The following is a 20,107-nucleotide window of genomic DNA, read 5'->3' on the forward strand; positions in this document are numbered from 1 at the left end:
GCCTGCCGAGTGCAGACACAGAGGTAGCCACAGCCGTGAACTACCGTACTGTACTGTGTCTGCTGCTAATATAGACTGGTTGATAAAGAGATAGTATACTCGTAACTAGTATGTATGTATAAAGAAAGAAAGAAAAACCACGGTTAGGTGGTATATACAATTATGGACGGGCTGCCGAGTGCCGACACAGAGGTAGCCACAGCCGTGAACTACCGCACTGTACTGTGTCTGCTGCTAATATATAAACTGGTTGATAAAGAGATAGTATACTCGTAACTAGTATGTATGTATAAAGAAAGAAAAAAAAACCACGGTTAGGTGGTATATACAATTATGGACGGGCTGCCGAGTGCCGACACAGAGGTAGCCACAGCCGTGAACTACCGCACTGTACTGTGTCTGCTGCTAATATAGACTGGTTGATAAAGAGATAGTATACTCGTAACTAGTATGTATGTATAAAGAAAGAAAAAAAAAACACGGTTAGGTGGTATATACAATTATGGACGGGCTGCCGAGTGCCGACACAGAGGTAGCCACAGCCGTGAACTACCGCACTGTACTGTGTCTGCTGCTAATATATAGACTGGTTGATAAAGAGATAGTATACTCGTAACTAGTATGTATGTATAAAGAAAGAAAAAAAAACCACGGTTAGGTGGTATATACAATTATGGACGGGCTGCCGAGTGCCGACACAGAGGTAGCCACAGCCGTGAACTACCGCACTGTACTGTGTCTGCTGCTAATATATAGACTGGTTGATAAAGAGATAGTATACTCGTAACTAGTATGTATGTATAAAGAAAGAAAAAAAAACCACGGTTAGGTGGTATATACAATTATGGACGGGCTGCAGAGTGCCGACACAGAGGTAGCCACAGCCGTGAACTACCGCACTGTACTGTGTCTGCTGCTAATATAGACTGGTTGATAAAGAGATAGTATACTCGTAACTAGTATGTATGTATAAAGAAAGAAAAAAAAACCACGGTTAGGTGGTATATACAATTATGGACGGGCTGCCGAGTGCCGACACAGAGGTAGCCACAGCCGTGAACTACCGCACTGTACTGTGTCTGCTGCTAATATAGACTGGTTGATAAAGAGATAGTATACTCGTAACTAGTATGACTATAAAGAAAGAAAAAAAAAACCACGGTTAGGTGGTATATACAATTATGGACGGGCTGCCGAGTGCCGACACAGAGGTAGCCACAGCCGTGAACTACCGCACTGTACTGTGTCTGCTGCTAATATATAGACTGGTTGATAAAGAGATAGTATACTCGTAACTAGTATGTATGTATAAAGAAAGAAAAAAAAACCACGGTTAGGTGGTATATACAATTATGGACGGGCTGCCGAGTGCCGACACAGAGGTAGCCACAGCCGTGAACTACCGCACTGTACTGTGTCTGCTGCTAATATAGACTGGTTGATAAAGAGATAGTATACTCGTAACTAGTATGTATGTATTAAGAAAGAAAAAAAAAACACGGTTAGGTGGTATATACAATTATGGACGGGCTGCCGAGTGCCGACACAGAGGTAGCCACAGCCGTGAACTACCGCACTGTACTGTGTCTGCTGCTAATATATAGACTGGTTGATAAAGAGATAGTATACTCGTAACTAGTATGTATGTATAAAGAAAGAAAAAAAACCACGGTTAGGTGGTATATACAATTATGGACGGGCTGCCGAGTGCCGACACAGAGGTAGCCACAGCCGTGAACTACCGCACTGTACTGTGTCTGCTGCTAATATATAGACTGGTTGATAAAGAGATAGTATACTCGTAACTAGTATGTATGTATAAAGAAAGAAAGAAAAACCACGGTTAGGTGGTATATACAATTATGGACGGGCTGCCGAGTGCCGACACAGAGGTAGCCACAGCCGTGAACTACCGCACTGTACTGTGTCTGCTGCTAATATAGACTGGTTGATAAAGAGATAGTATACTCGTAACTAGTATGTATGTATAAAGAAAGAAAAAAAAACCACGGTTAGGTGGTATATACAATTATGGACGGGCTGCCGAGTGCCGACACAGAGGTAGCCACAGCCGTGAACTACCGCACTGTACTGTGTCTGCTGCTAATATAGACTGGTTGATAAAGAGATAGTATACTCGTAACTAGTATGACTATAAAGAAAGAAAAAAAAAACACGGTTAGGTGGTATATACAATTATGGACGGGCTGCCGAGTGCCGACACAGAGGTAGCCACAGCCGTGAACTACCGCACTGTACTGTGTCTGCTGCTAATATAGACTGGTTGATAAAGAGATAGTATACTACTAATATTATATATACTGGTGGTCAGGTCACTGGTCACTAGTCACACTGGCAGTGGCACTCCTGCAGCAAAAGTGTGCACTGTTTAATTTTAATATAATATTATGTACTCCTGGCTCCTGCTATAACCTATAACTGGCACTGCAGTGCTCCCCAGTCTCCCCCACAATTATAAGCTGTGTGAGCTGAGCACAGTCAGATATATATATACATTGATGCAGCACACTGGGCTGAGCAGTGCACACAGATATGGTATGTGACTGAGTCACTGTGTGTATCGTTTTTTTCAGGCAGAGAACGGATATATTAAATAAAACAAACAACTGCACTGTCTGGTGGTCACTGTGGTCGTCAGTCACTAAACTCTGCACTCTCTTCTACAGTATCACAGCCTCAGGTCAATCTCTCTCTCTCTCTCTCAACCCTAATCTAAATGGAGAGGACGCCAGCCACGTCCTCTCCCTATCAATCTCAATGCACGTGTGAAAATGGCGGCGACGCGCGGCTCCTTATATAGAATCCGAGTCTCGCGAGAATCCGACAGCGTCATGATGACGTTCGGGCGCGCTCGGGTTAACCGAGCAAGGCGGGAGGATCCGAGTCTGCTCGGACCCGTGAAAAAAACATGAAGTTCGTGCGGGTTCGGATTCAGAGAAACCGAACCCGCTCATCTCTAGTATGTATATATACACACAAACACACTAGTTTTACGGACCCAGCATATACTGGGTCACCTCAGTCCCCACCCCCGTGCTTGGCTCCACCCAGTTCTGGAAACCCCCCCATGCAAATCCTGCGTTTGCCACTGGTGGGGTTGTCGGTACGCGTGTGTCGGCATGTCTGAAGCGGAAGGCTCATCTAAGGAGGAGGTGGAGCAGATGATTGTGGTGTCTCCGTCGGCAACGCCGACACCTGATTGGTTGGATATCTTGAATGTTTTAAATGCAAATATGTCTTTATTACATCAGATATTGGACAAAGCAGAGTCCAGGGATAGAACAGGGAGTCAATCCATGGCTTTGACTGTGTCACAGGGCCCTTCAGGGTCTCAGAAACGTCCCCTGTCCCCCTTTATTTTTATTTTATTTTTTAGCTGCATGAGTATTATTAATGGCTGTCTAGCGTCCTCTGCAGCCTGCTGTCTTCCTGGTGGCACTTGTAAGTGCTTAATAAAAGTTTACTTTATTTTAATTATAGTATATCCATGTGCATACATACATATAAACACACACACACATAATGCGTATATACATGTACTGTATGTATATATATATATATATATATATATATATGTGTATAAATAATAAAATAGAGTGCAATAGAGCGCCTGATAGTGTTTATATGTTAAAATATTATTGTATAGCCAGTTCACCCTGTGAGGTGTGTAAAGTACAATTTTTAAAAAAAGAACAACTTAGCTCCTTGGAGGCAGCTTCGATCAGATGACGCTTTAGAACATGTAAGTTAAAAAACAAAAGAAGAACATAGTGTGTACTGTTTTTACAGAGTTAAAAATGCATATAAAACTCTAAACGTAGGAACCTTGCTAGTCCCAATAGCCATACAGAAGTTTGTCAGAATACAAATAAAAGCACAATTTATTATAACAATCCTGACGCAAAGGCAGGTAGCAAACGTACAAGATAAAAACAATTAGGTAGCTTATCTATCCATGATTGGAAATGTCGTATAAACAGCAATTTCGTAACCAGAGATTCAATTTAAAATCCTGTAGCAAATGCAGGTATCATACGTACGAGATAAAAACATAAAAACGGCTTATCTGTCCAATGTTAGAAGTATCAGGTGAGCAGCAAGTCCCAATCCCAATGCGTTTCGTCCTTTAGCAGAGGACTTCTTCAAGGGGATTCCCCTTGAAGAAGTCCTCTGCTAAAGGACGAAACGCGTTGGGATTGGGACTTGCTGCTCACCTGATACTTCTAACATTGGACAGATAAGCCGTTTTTATGTTTTTATCTCGTACGTATGATACCTGCATTTGCTACAGGATTTTAAATTGAATCTCTGGTTACGAAATTGCTGTTTATACGACATTTCCAATCATGGATAGATAAGCTACCTAATTGTTTTTATCTTGTACGTTTGCTACCTGCCTTTGCGTCAGGATTGTTATAATAAATTGTGCTTTTATTTGTATTCTGACAAACTTCTGTATGGCTATTGGGACTAGCAAGGTTCCTACGTTTAGAGTTTTATATGCATTTTTAACTCTGTAAAAACAGTACACACTATGTTCTTCTTTTGTTTTTTAACTTACATGTTCTAAAGCGTCATCTGATCGAAGCTGCCTCCAAGGAGCTAAGTTGTTCTTTTTTAAAAAATTGTACTTTACACACCTCACAGGGTGAACTGGCTATACAATAATATTTTAACATATAAACACTATCAGGCGCTCTATTGCACTCTATTTTTTTATCTATTTACTCTGTACTGGGCATGAGCTGCCACTCATTGATGTATGGGGTGTGTTACAAATATCTCTAATTAATTCCATAACAATTTATTAGAGTGTCATACTTAGGACTGGCCCAGGCGCTATTCTTCATTTGTTCTATATATATATGTATGTATGCATGTTTAATATGCTATGCGTATATGTATATATGCATTGAGTTTATATATATATATATATATATATATGTGTGTGTGTGTGTATATATACAGTATATATATGTGTGTGTAGATATATATATATATATATATGCATACCTCCCAACTCTCCCGATTTTCGCGGGACAGTCCCATTTTTTGGGGACTGTCCCGCTGTCCCACCCGCGGGCCGCAGTGTCCCGAGGTGGGGGGTGGCAGTTGGGAGGCTCTGTCTCTCACTGCCCTGCTTAGCAGAGCAGCGGTGAATAGATGCTGTGCGCATGCGCACAGCATCTATTCACTGGAGTCAGAGGGAGAGGAGGCATGCCAGTGGCTCACAGAGCGCAGGGCATGCCCCCTTAGTGACGTAAATGGGTGTGTGGCTCGCGATCGCGGGTCCTCCGCGAAGCCACGCCCCCTTTTCTTAGGTCACACCCCTTTTCCGGGAGCGCGCACGTGTGTCCCTCCTACCAGATATGAAAAGTTGGGAGGTATGTATATATACACACAGACACACTAGTTTTACGGACCCAGCATATACTGGGTCACCTCAGTCCCCACCCCCGTGCTTGGCTCCACCCAGTTCTGGAAACCCCCCCATGCAAATCCTGCGTTTGCCACAGGTGGGGGTGTCGGTACGCGTGTGTCGGCATGTCTGAAGCGGAAGGCTCATCTAAGGAGGAGGTGGAGCAGATGATTGTGGTGTCTCCGTCGGCAACGCCGACACCTGATTGGTTGGATATCTTGAATGTTTTAAATGCAAATGTGTCTTTATTACATCAGAGATTGGACAAAGCAGAGTCCAGGGATAGAACAGGGAGTCAATCCATGGCTTTGACTGTGTCACAGGGCCCTTCAGGGTCTCAGAAACGTCCCCTGTCCCAAGTAGCAGACACTGATACCGACACGGATTCTGACTCCAGTGTCGACTACGATGATGCGAGGTTACACCTAGTGATGAGCACCGGAAATTTTTCGGGTTTTGTGTTTTGGTTTTGGGTTCGGTTCCGCGGCCGTATTTTGGGTTCGAACGCGTTTTGGCAAAACCTCACCGAATTTTTTTTGTCGGATTCGGGTGTGTTTTGGATTCGGGTGTTTTTTTCAAAAAACCCTAAAAAACACTTAAATCATAGAATTTGGGGGTCATTTTGATCCCAAAGTATTATTAACCTCAATAACCATAATTTCCACTCATTTTCAGTCTATTCTGAACACCTCACACCTCACAATATTATTTTTAGTCCTAAAATTTGCACCGAGGTCGCTGGATGACTAAGCTCAGCGACCCAAGTGGCCGACACAAACACCTGGCCCATCTAGGAGTGGCACTGCAGTGTCACGCAGGATGGCCCTTCCAAAAAACACCCCCCAAACAGCACATGACGCAAAGAAGAAAAAAAAGAGGCGCAATGAGGTAGCTGTGTGAGTAAGCTAAGCGACCCTAGTGGCCGACGCAAACACCTGGCCCATCTAGGAGTGTCACTGCAGTGTCACGCAGGATGGCCCTTCAAAAAAAAAACACCCCCCAAACAGCACATGACGCAAAGAAAAAAAGAGGCGCAATGAGGTAGCTGTGTGACTAAGATAAGCGACCCAAGTGGCCGACACAAACACCTGGCCCATCTAGGAGTGGCACTGCAGTGTCACGCAGGATGGCCCTTCCAAAAACTACTCCCCAAACAGCACATGACGCAAAGAAAAATGAAAGAAAAAAGAGGTGCAAGATGGAATTGTCCTTGGGCCCTCCCACCCACCCTTATGTTGTATAAACAGGACATGCACACTTTAACCAACCCATCATTTCAGTGACAGGGTCTGCCACACGACTGTGACTGAAATGACGGGTTGGTTTGGACCCCCACCAAAAAAGAAGCAATTAATCTCTCCTTGCACAAACTGGCTCTACAGAGGCAAGATGTCCACCTCATCATCATCCTCCGATATATCACCGTGTACATCCCCCTCCTCACAGATTATCAATTCGTCCCCACTGGAATCCACCATCTCAGCTCCCTGTGTACTTTGTGGAGGCAATTGCTGCTGGTCAATGTCTCCACGGAGGAATTGATTATAATTCATTTTAATGAACATCATCTTCTCCACATTTTCTGGATGTAACCTCGTACGTCGATTGCTGACAAGGTGAGCGGCGGCACTTAACACTCTTTCGGAGTACACACTTGTGGGAGGGCAACTTAGGTAGAATAAAGCCAGTTTGTGCAAGGGCCTCCAAATTGCCTCTTTTTCCTGCCAGTATAAGTACGGACTGTCTGACGTGCCTACTTGGATGCGGTCACTCATATAATCCTCCACCATTCTTTCAATGGGGAGAGAATCATATGCAGTGACAGTAGACGACATGTCCGTAATCGTTGTCAGGTCCTTCAGTCCGGACCAGATGTCAGCATCAGCAGTCGCTCCAGACTGCCCTGCATCACCGCCAGCGGGTGGGCTCGGAATTCTGAGCCTTTTCCTCGCACCCCCAGTTGCGGGAGAATGTGAAGGAGGAGATGTTGACAGGTCGCGTTCCGCTTGACTTGACAATTTTCTCACCAGCAGTTCTTTGAACCCCAGCAGACTTGTGTCTGCCGGAAAGAGAGATCCAAGGTAGGTTTTAAATCTAGGATCGAGCACGGTGGCCAAAATGTAGTGCTCTGATTTCAACAGATTGACCACCCGTGAATCCTTGTTAAGCGAATTAAGGGCTCCATCCACAAGTCCCACATGCCTAGCGGAATCGCTCTGTGTTAGCTCCTCCTTCAATGTCTCCAGCTTCTTCTGCAAAAGCCTGATGAGGGGAATGACCTGACTCAGGCTGGCAGTGTCTGAACTGACTTCACGTGTGGCAAGTTCAAAAGGTTGCAGAACCTTGCACAACGTTGAAATCATTCTCCACTGCGCTTGAGACAGGTGCATTCCACCTCCTATATCGTGCTCAGTTGTATAGGCTTGAATGGCCTTTTGCTGCTCCTCCAACCTCTGAAGCATATAGAGGGTTGAATTCCACCTCGTTACCACTTTTTGCTTCAGATGATGGCAGGGCAGGTTCAGGCATTTTTGGTGGTGCTCCAGTCTTGTGTACGTGGTGCCTGTACGCCAAAAGTGTGCCGCAATTCTTCTGGCCACCGACAGCATCTCTTGCACGCCCCTGTCGTTTTTTAAATGATTCTGCACCACCAAATTCAAGGTATGTGCAAAACATGGGACGTGCTGGAATTTGCCCAGATTTAATGCACACACAATATTGCTGGCTTTGTCCGATGCCACAAATCCACAGGAGAGTCCAATTGGGGTAAGCCATTCTGCGATGATCTTCCTCAGTTGCCGTAAGAGGTTTTCAGCTGTGTGTGTATTCTGGAAAGCGGTGATACAAAGCGTAGCCTGCCTAGGAAAGAGTTGGCGTTTGCGAGATGCTGCTACTGGTGCCGCCGCCGCTGCTGTTCTTGCAGCGGGAGTCAATACATCTACCCAGTGGGCTGTCACAGTCATATAGTCCTGAGTCTGCCCTGCTCCACTTGTCCACATGTCCGTGGTTAAGTGGACATTGGGTACAACTGCATTTTTTAGGACACTGGTGAGTCTTTTTCTGAGGTCTGTGTACATTTTCGGTATCGCCTGCCTAGAGAAATGGAACCTAGATGGTATTTGGTACCGGGGACACAGTACCTCCAACAAGTCTCTAGTTGGCTGTGCAGTAATGATGGATACCGGAACCACGTTTCTCACCGCCCAGGATGCCAAGGCCTCAGTTATCCGCTTTGCAGCAGGATGACTGCTGTGATATTTCATCTTCCTCGCAAAGGTCTGTTGGACAGTCAATTGCTTGGTGGAAGTAGTAAAAGTGGTCTTACGACTTCCCCTCTGGGATGACCATCAACTCCCAGCAGCAACAACAGCAGCGCCAGCAGCAGTAGGCGTTACACGCAAGGATGCATCGGAGGAATCCCAGGCAGGAGAGGACTCGTCAGAATTGCCAGTGACATGGCCTGCAGGACTATTGGCATTCCTGGGGAAGGAGGAAATTGACACTGAGGGAGTTGGTGGGGTGGTTTGCGTGAGCTTGGTTACAAGAGGAAGGGATTTACTGGTCAGTGGACTGCTTCCGCTGTCGCCCAAAGTTTTTGAACTTGTCACTGACCTATGATGAATGCGCTGCAGGTGACGTATAAGGGAGGATGTTCGGAGGTGGTTAACGTCCTTACCCCTACTTATTACAGCTTGACAAAGGCAACACACGGCTTGACAAATGTTGTCCGCATTTCTGTTGAAATACTTCCACACTGAAGAGCTGATTTTTTTGGTATTTTCACCAGGCATGTCAATGGCCATATTCCTCTGTCAAAGTCAGAAAAATATCTCTAATACACACTGCCATATTTGCACCTCATACACGTCCGCGCTGCGCATGCGTACGCTCTCCCGTGCGTGCGCATACTCACAGTCGCGGGCACCCGCAGGCGCACGGTATGCGTATTTACGGTAGAGTTTATGTGATCGTAGCGTGCGACTCAATCGTTACATATTTTCACTATATAATGTATTTTGTAGATCATGGTCCCTGTGATAGATTCTGAAAGTTTAGTTAATATAGCATGTTCCTGGACAGAGGGATCCCTCTTTGTATTGTACGAAGGGTCTAACAGGAGTCATACAGTGGTGTTTAGTATCCATCGGAAGAACATTTAAAGAGCAATATTCCGGTGTTGGTTTGGAGCGGATTAATCGCTCGTGCGAATAGTTATGGACATAAGAAGTTTATGTCCATTTACTATTATTTACTCTTACTTAGCCATGCGGCGGGAAAACCCAGTTTCCCTCCCACCTGAGCTGTTGGAAATCGTCACAGCCCACCTGTATGAATCAACCTATGACCTTTTGTTATAGTGCGAGGAGGAATTCCTGTGTCCAATGAACAATGAGATTGTAGGGACCATTGAATTGTATTGTGTGTGGGGCATAAATAGACAAGCCGATCACATCCAGCTCACTCTTCAACGGTTATCATTGCTGAAAATCGGGAGCTGGATGTCCAGAGGCGCATGCGATCGTTTCCCCTTGTGCGTAAGTGTTTCTCCGCAACCATATTGTTCTTACTGTTATTGTGGGCCACTTCTCTCTCTCTCTCTCTTCTCCTCTTTCTCTCTTATTTTCCCTTAAAACGTAATTGTATTGTATTGTATTTCCTGTGTAGTTATCTGGTTAGGTAGTCTATGTTATATTGTAGTGTATGACTTGTATTGTATTAATTATTTTGCAAGTATAACATTCATAATATATATATTAGGCGTTAGACCCTAAGCACGGTATCTGTGTATTTCTTATAGTGTTAAGTATTCTCAGAGCGTCGGTGACGCTCGAACAGCATTTGAGTTAATAAGGTTATACTGTGTTGCATTTACACTCTATCACTACACTAAGGTCTTACAGCATATTACATAGTTTATGGTTTAGATATAAAGGTTTAACATTGTGAGCGTCAGCGCCGCTGGTGATCTCCTCGTGGTCCCGAGCGTCCGCTACGCTATAGCGAATCATTACGTTAGATGGCAGCCAATAGCGTGCCTGCCTGTGATCTCTTGGCCGTGAGCGAACGTGACGCTTGAGCGTCTCGACTACGGCTAAGCGATTGCTACGCAACGAGCGTACCCTTACGGTACTCCATACTTGAATAGCGTACAGTGTTCTTAGACCTCATAAAGGGTTTTATATAAGATAAATATTTAGCTTTATCACCTCCCACGGACAACAGGTGTCTCCCCGGGTGCCTGACTTAAACAAACCACCTCACCATCAGAATCCTCCTGGTCAATTTCCTCCCCAGCGCCAGCAACACCCATATCCTCCTCATCCTGGTGTACTTCAACACTAACATCTTCAATCTGACTATCAGGAACTGGACTGCGGGTGCTCCTTCCAGCACTTGCAGGGGGCGTGCAAATGGTGGAAGGCGCATGCTCTTCACGTCCAGTGTTGGGAAGGTCAGGCATCGCAACCGACACAATTGGACTCTCCTTGTGGATTTGTGATTTCGAAGAACGCACAGTTCTTTGCTGTGCTTTTGCCAGCTTAAGTCTTTTCATTTTTCTAGCGAGAGGCTGAGTGCTTCCATCCTCATGTGAAGCTGAACCACTAGCCATGAACATAGGCCAGGGCCTCAGCCGTTCCTTGCCACTCCGTGTGGTAAATGGCATATTGGCAAGTTTACGCTTCTCCTCCGACGATTTTATTTTAGATTTTTGAGTCCTTTTTTTACTGATATTTGGTGTTTTGGATTTTACATGCTCTGTACTATGACATTGGGCATCGGCCTTGGCAGACGACGTTGATGGCATTTCATCGTCTCGGCCATGACTAGTGGCAGCAGCTTCAGCACGAGGTGGAAGTGGATCTTGATCTTTCCCTATTTTTGAACCTCAACATTTTTGTTCTCCATATTTTAATAGGCACAACTAAAAGGCACCTCAGGTAAACAATGGAGATGGATGGATACTAGTATACTTATGGATGACGAGCGACTGCCGACACAGAGGTAGCTACAGCCGTGGACTACCGTACTGCGTCTGCTAGAATAGACTGGATGATAATGATATAAAAAATATATATATATCACTACTGCAGGACAGGTATATATTGTATATTGTATAATGACGGACCTGCTGGACACTGTCAGCACTGCAGACTCCTAAACTACTAGTATGAAGAAGATAGAAAAAAAAAACCCACCACAGGTAGGTATACAATTATGGATGAGCGACTGCCGACACAGAGGTAGCTACAGCCGTGGACTACCGTACTGCGTCTGCTAGTATAGACTGGATGATAATGATATAAAAAAAAAATATATATCACTACTGCAGGACAGGTATATATTGTATAATGACGGACCTGCTGGACACTGTCAGCACTGCAGACTCCTAAACTACTAGTATGAAGAAGATAGAAAAAAAAAAAACCACCACAGGTAGGTATACAATTATGGACGAGCGACTGCCGACACAGAGGTAGCTACAGCCGTGGACTACCGTACTGCGTCTGCTAGTATTGACTGGATGATAATGATATAAAAAATATATATATATCACTACTGCAGGACAGGTATATATTGTATAATGACGGACCTGCTGGACACTGTCTGCACTGCAGACTCCTAAACTACTAGTATGAAGAAGATAGAAAAAAAAAAAACCACTACAGGTAGGTATACAATTATGGACGAGCGACTGCCGACACAAAGGTAGCTACAGCCGTGGACTACCGTACTGCGTCTGCTAGTATAGACTGGATGATAATGATATAAAAAATATATATATATCACTACTGCAGGACAGGTATATATCGTATAATGACGGACCTGCTGGACACTGTCAGCACTGCAGACTCCTAAACTACTAGTATGAAGAAGATAGAAAAAAAAAAACCACCACAGGTAGGTATACAATTATGGACGAGCGACTGCCAGTGCCGACACAGAGGTAGCTACAGCCGTGGACTACCGTACTGCGTCTGCTAGTATAGACTGGATGATAATGATATAAAATATATATATATATCACTACTGCAGGACAGGTATATATTATATAGTGACGGACCTGCTGGACACTGTCAGCACTGCAGACTCCTAAACTACTAGTATGAAGAAGATAGAAAAAAAAAACCCACCACAGGTAGGTATACAATTATGGACGAGCGACTGCCGACACAGAGGTAGCTACAGCCGTGGACTACCGTACTGCGTCTGCTAGTATAGACTGGATGATAATGATATAAAAAATATATATATATCACTACTGCAGGACAGGTATATATTATATAATGACGGACCTGCTGGACACTGTCAGCACTGCAGACTCCTAAACTACTAGTATGAAGAAGATAGAAAAAAAAAAAACCACCACAGGTAGGTATACAATTATGGACGAGCGACTGCCGACACAGAGGTAGCTACAGCCGTGGACTACCGTACTGCGTCTGCTAGTATAGACTGGATGATAATGATATAAAAAATATATATATATCACTACTGCAGGACAGGTATATATTATATAATGACGGACCTGCTGGACACTGTCAGCACTGCAGACTCCTAAACTACTAGTATAAAGAAGATAGAAATATAATGAATGACGGACCTGCTGGACACTGTCAGCAGAATGCGTTTATAGAATTAAAAAAAAAAACACCACACGAGTGTTTAACTTTTTCAGGCAGACAATATACTGGTGGTCACTGCTGGTCAGTCACACTGGCACTCTGGCAGCAAAAGTGTGCACTGTTAAATATGTACTCCTGCTATAACTGCTCCCCAGTCTCCCCCACAATTAAGCTGTGTGAGCAGTGAGCACTACTCAGCACAGTCAGATATACATAGATGATATTATCATGCAGCACACTGAGGCTGAGCACAGATATAGTATGTGACTGTGTATCGGTTTTTTTCAGGCAGAGAACGGATTATATTAAATAATAAATAAAACTGGTGGTCACTAGTATAACTATCAGCAAAACTCTGCACTCTCTGAGTACTCCTAATGCTCCAGTAAATCAAGTGTCTCACTCTCTATCTAAACGGAGAGGACGCCAGCCACGTCCTCTCCCTATCAATCTCAATGCACGTGTGAAAATGGCGGCGACGCGCGGCTCCTTATATAGAATCCGAGTCTCGCGATAGAATACGAGCCTCGCGAGAATCCGACAGCGGGATGATGACGTTTGGGCGCGCTCGGGTTAGCCGAGCAAGGCGGGAAGATCCGAGTCTGCCTCGGACCCGTGTAAAAAGCGTGAAGTTCGGGGGGGTTAGGTTTCCGAGAAACCGAACCCGCTCATCACTAGTTACACCCAAGGGTGGCCAAAAGTATTCATTATATGATTATTGCAATAAAGGATGTTTTACATATCACAGATGACCCCTCTGTCCCTGACAAGAGGGTACACATGTTCAAGAAAAAGAAACCTGAGGTAACCTTTCCCCCATCTCATGAGCTGAACGCGTTATTTGAAAAGGCTTGGGAAACTCCAGACAAGAAACTGCAGATTCCCAAAAGAATTCTTATGGCGTATCCTTTCCCTGCGCAGGACAGGTTACGGTGGGAATCCTCACCCAGGGTGGACAAGGTGTTAACGCGCTTGTCCAAAAAGGTGGCGCTACCGTCTCCAGAGACGGCAGCCTTCAAGGATCCTGCTGATCGCAGACAGGAAACTACCTTAAAATCAATTTATACACATACGGGTGCCTTGCTCAGACGGCAATAGCGTTGGCTTGGGTTTGTAGCGCTGTTGCGGCTTGGACGGATACTTTGTCAGCTGACATTGATACCCTGGATAGGGATACCATTTTATTGACCTTAGGTCACATTAAAGACGCAGTCTTATACATGAGAGACGCTCAGAGAGACGTTGGTCTGCTAGGTTCGAGAGCTAACGCCATGGTGATTTCTGCTAGGCGAGCCCTGTGGACCCGCCAATGGACGGGTGAAGCCGACTCAAAGAAGCATATGGAAGTTTTACCTTACAAAGGTGAGGATTTATTTGGGGAAGGTCTCGCGGACCTGGTTTCCACAGCTACCGCGGGTAAATCTACTTTTTTACCTTATGTTTCCCTACAGCAAAAGAAAACGCTGCAATATCAGATGCAGTCCATTCGGTCGCATAAGTCCAGAAGAGGTCGGGGCTCTTCCTTCCTCGCCAGAGGTAAGGGTAGAGGGAAAAGACTGCCTGCTACGGCTAGTTCCCAGGAGCAGAAGTCCTCCCCGGCTTCTACTAAATCCACCGCATGACGCTGGGGCTCCACTGAGGGAGTCTGCGCTGGTGGGGGCACGTCTTCGACTCTTCAGCCACATCTGGGTTCAGTCAGATGTGGATCCTTGGGCAATAGAAATTGTATCCCAGGGTTACAAGCTGGAATTCGAAGACGTGCCTCCTCGCCGGTTTTTCAAATCAGCTTTACCAGCTTCTTCCCCAGAAAGGGAGATAGTTTTAGCTGCAATTCAAAAACTGTGTCAACAAGTGGTTGTCGAGGTTCCCCTAGTTCAACAGGGGAAGGGGTACTATTCCACCCTATTTGTGGTCCCGAAACCGGATGGCTCGGTCAGACCCATTCTAAATTTAAAATCCCTAAACCTGTACTTAAAAAAGTTCAAATTCAAGATGGAATCGCTTCGGGCAGTTATCTCCAGCCTGGAAGGGGGGGGGATTTTATGGTGTCACTGGACATAAAGGACGCATACCTTCATGTCCCCATATATTCCCCATATCAGGCGTATCTGAGATTCGCTGCACAGGACTGTCATTACCAGTTTCAGACGTTGCCGTTTGGGCTTTCCACGGCCCCGAGGATTTTCACCAAGGTAATGGCGGAAATGATGTCCCGTACTTGGACGAGAGATCAATTGCTGAAAAGCGTGTCGCTCTCCCTGAGAGTGCTGCAGCAGCATGGCTGGATTTTGAATCTACCAAAGTCACAGTTGATTCCAACGACACGGCTATCTTTCTTAGGCATGATTCTGGACACGAAACAGAAGAGGGTTTTTCTCCCAATGGATAAAGCCCAGGAACTCCAGAACATGAGACCTGCTAAAACCAAAAACAGTGTCAGTCCATCAATGCACTCGAGTACTGGGAGAAATGGTGGTGACCTACGAGGCCATCCCCTTCGGCAGTTTCCATTCGAGGACGTTTCAGTGGGACCTTCTGGACAAGTGGTCGGGGTCCCATCTACAAATACATCAGAAAATACGCCTGTCCCCCAGGGCCAGGGTGTCTCTCCTGTGTTGGCTGCAGAGTGTTCACCTTCTCGAGGGTCGCAGGTTCAGCATTCAAGACTGGGTTCTGGTGACCACGGATGCGAGCCTCTGAGGATGGGGAGCAGTCACACAAGGAAGAAATTTTCAGGGACTATGGTCAAGCCAGGAGGCTTGTCTACACATCAACGTACTGGAATTGAGGGCCATATACAACGGCCTACGTCAAGCGGAGAATCTTCTTCGCGACCTACCGGTTCTGATTCAATCAGAAAACGTCACAGCCGTGGCTCAAGTAAACCGCCAAGGCGGGACAAGGAGCAGAGCGGCAATGGCGGAAGCCACCAGGATTCTTTGCTGGGCGGAAAATCACATAAGCGCGTTGGCAGCAGTCTTCATTCCGGGAGTGGACAACTGGGAAGCAGACTTCCTCAGCAGACACGATCTCCATCCAGGAGAGTGGGGACTTCATCAGGAAGTTTTTGCAGAGATAACAAGTCATTGGGGACTTCCTCAAATAGACATGATGGCATCACGCCTCAACAAGAAGCTACGGAGGTATTGTGCCAGGTCAAGGGACCCACAGGCAGTAGCAGTAGACGCCCTGGTGACACCGTGGGTGTTTCAGTCGGTCTATGTGTTCCCTCCTCTTGCACTCATCTCCAAGATATTGAGAATCATAAGACGAAACAGCGTGCGGACAATACTCATTGTTCCAGATGGCCTCGAAAGGGCCTGGTATTCAGATCTTCAGGAAATGCTCACAGAAGTTCCGTGACCTCTTCCTCTCATAGAGGACCTGTTGCAACAGGGGCCCTGCGTGTTCCAAGACTTACCGCGGTTACGTTTGACGGCATGGCGGTTGAACACCGAATCCTAGCTGGGAAAGGCATTCCGGAAGAGGTCATCCCTACTCTGATAAAGGCTAGTAAGGAGGTGACGGCGAAACATTATCACTATATCTGGAGAAAGTATGTATCTTGGTGTGAAGCCAAGAATGCTCCTACTGAGGAATTCCATCTGGGCCGTTTTCTCCACTTCCTACAGACAGGAGTGGATATGGGCCTAAAATTAGGCTCTATTAAGGTACAGATTTCGGCATTATCAATTTTCTTTCAGAAGGAATTGGCTTCTCTCCCAGAAGTCCAGACTTTTGTAAAGGGAGTGCTGCACATACAGCCTCCTTTTGTGCCTCCAGTGGCACCATGGGACCTTAACGTGGTGTTACAGTTCCTAAAATCTCACTGGTTTGAACCTCTTCAAACGGTTGAATTAAAATTTCTCACTTGGAAGGTGGTCATGTTGTTGGCCTTGGCATCTGCAAGGCGGGTGTCCGAATTGGCGGCTTTGTCTCACAAAAGCCCCTATCTGATTTTCCATGTGGATATAGCAGAGTTGAGGACGCGTCCTCAATTTTTGCCTAAAGTGGTTTAATCGTTTCATATGAACCAACCTATTGTGGTAGCTGTGGCTACGGGGGACTTGGAGGATTCCAAGTCCCTTGATGTGGTCAGGGCCTTAAAAATTGATGTAGCCAGGACGGCTCGGGTTAGGAAAACAGAGGCACTATTTATCCTGTATGCAGCCAACAAGGTTGGCGCTCCTGCTTCTAAGCAGACTATTGCTCGCTGGATCTGTAACACGATTCAGCAGGCTCATTCTACGGCTGGATTGCCGTTACCAAATCCGGTAAAGGCCCATTCCACTAGGAAGGTGGGCTCTTCTTGGGCGGCTGCCCGAGGCGTCTTGGCGTTACAGCTTTGCCGAGTGGCGACTTGGTCGGGTTCAACTTCAAACACTTTTGCAAAGTTCTACAAGTTTGATACCCTGGCTAATGAGGACCTCATGTTTGCTCAATCGGTGCTGCAGAGTCATCCGCACTCTCCCGCCCGGTCTGGAGCTTTGGTATAATCCCCATGATCCTTACAGAGTCCCAGCATCTGCTAGGACGTAAGAGAAAATAAGATTTTAAACCTACCGGTAAATCTTTTTCTCCTAGTCCGTAGAGGATGCTGTGCGCCCGTCCCAGTGCGGACGTATTTCTGCAAGGCTTGTATATAGTTATTGCTTACATAAGGGTTATGTTACAGTTGAGACCAGTCTTTGGCTGATGCTTTTTTTGTTCATACTGTTGACTGGTTGCGTATATTCCAGGTTATACGGTGTGGATGGTGTGGGCTGGTACAGGGGCGGATCCAGGAAAAAATGACAGGGGGGGGGCACCTTGTGCATGCCGAAGGCGTGCGGTCCCATGAAGGTGCATGCGGCCTCACAACAAGGGCATGACCTAGCAACAAGGTTCATAGCCTCAAAGGGAACATCGTATTCGTAAGACGGGAAGAGGGTGACACTTTGGAGAGGCAGCGGGTGACAGGAGAGAGAGGGTGATGGGTTAATAGTGACGCAGGGGAGAGGCAGTGGATGAAGGAAACATAGTGGGAGACGGAGAGGCAGTGGGTGACAGAGAGAGGGTGACAGTGAGAGGCAGAGTGGGTAACACCGGGGAAAGGGTGACGAGAAAAAGTGGGTGATGCCAGGGGGAGGTGGCAGTGGGTAACAGGAGAGGGGGTCAGGGAGAGGCAGTTGGTACCTAAAGTCTCTGTAGGAGTAGGAGGGAGTAGTGAGACATTTGTAGTGAGGTTTACAGAGGCATGAAGGGAAAGATTCACTGGGGAAATAAACATTATACACACGGTATGAGCCGAAATTCACATTATAGCACATAGTATGAGACAAAATTCACATTATAGCACACGGTATGAGCCGAAATTCACATTATACCATATGGTATGAGCCGAAATTCACATTATACCACACAGTATGAGCCTAAATTCACATTATACCACACGGTATGAGGTGAAATTCACATTATAGCACACAATATGAGCCAAGATTCACATTATACCACACGGTTTGAGCCGAAATTCACATTATAGCACACAGTATGAGACGAAATTCACATTATAGCACACAGTATGAGACTAAATTCACATTATAGCACACGGTATGAGCTGATATTCACATTATAGCACACGGTATGAGCCAAAATTCACATTATGCCACAAGGTATGCATACACATATACTGTTTTTCCTTAATACAAACAGTATATGTTTCCAAGCAACATATACTGTTTATACCTAAAGATGAACTGACCTCCTCTGCGAGCTTCAGATGGCGGCAATGGGGAGGCAGGGAGCGGGCCACCCACTCAGATGGGTCTCCTCTGCTCTATGCTCCACGCGGTAGTGGCGACTGGCGAGCGTCCTGCCCCAGCAGGGCCGGATTAAGGTTTGAGGGGGCCCTTGGGCAACAAACTTGTAGGGGTCCCTATTAACATAATTGTGTTACAAAAAAGTGTATATATATATATATATATATATATATATACACATACACACACTGTGGAATCTACTGTATGTATACATTTATTTTCATAGAGAGAAGGGGGTTCAGAGAGAAGGGGGTTTGGGGTAGGGATCACAGTAAAGGAGGTTTGGGACAGCAAAGAGAAGGGCGTTTGGGACAGCACAGAGAAGGGGAATTAGGGTAGGGATCACAGAGAAGGGGATTTAGGACATTACAGAGAAGGGGGTTTAGGGTAGGGATCACAGAGAAGGGGTTTTGGGACAGCACAGAGAAGGGGATTTAGGACAGTACAGAAAAGGGGGTTTAGGGTAGGGATCACAGAGAAGGGGTTTTGGGACAGGGATCACAGAGAGCCTTACTCTAAAGGACACCCATCTTGTGGCCAACAGCTCAGATTTCTCACTCCAGCAGCCTGAGAGCGCCGGGAGGTGCGGTGTGCTGTGGACCAGTGTCCTCTGCATTCCTTGCCTTGATTGGCCGCAGCTGCTGGGGAGGGGGCGGGGACTGTTGGGAGAACATTAACTGGAAGCTGGACCGCAGGCAGCAAAATGCTGTCCTACCCTCCATTAATATAGGATTTGTGGGGGCCCAGCACAGTTTGTACATATTGTAATGAACGGCATGATGCTCTGCAGCTCATTACATATGCACGAACACACAAGAACGAGCCGCGACGCGTACCGCTGTAGGCAGCAGTGATACAGCGACGCCGGCTCTATCGTGGCCAGAGCACCCTCTGCGACTCCGAGTGGAGGAGAGAAGGGGAAAGCCTCTCCTCTCCTCGGAGTCTTCTGGCTTTACTACAGCCGGCTGCAGCGCAATGTAATGAGTCAGTCTGACTCATTAGTGCTGCTGCCGCTGCCGCCGCTGCTACGAGACCCTTCATTGCGGCGGGCGCCGTCTGCGCCGCCGCTTCTTTTTAAATGGGACTGCTGTGTTGTCGTTTGTTTAAAGTGCCAGATATGACAGGGGGGGAACGAGCCCGCGTGCCCCCCCCCCCCCCCTGGATCCGCCACTGGGCTGGTATGAATCTTGCCCTTAGATTAACAAAAGTCCTTTCCTCGTACTGTCCGTCTCCTCTGGGCACAG

Source organism: Pseudophryne corroboree, chromosome 8 (genome assembly GCF_028390025.1).
Source record: "Pseudophryne corroboree isolate aPseCor3 chromosome 8, aPseCor3.hap2, whole genome shotgun sequence".
Taxonomy (NCBI): domain Eukaryota; kingdom Metazoa; phylum Chordata; class Amphibia; order Anura; family Myobatrachidae; genus Pseudophryne; species Pseudophryne corroboree.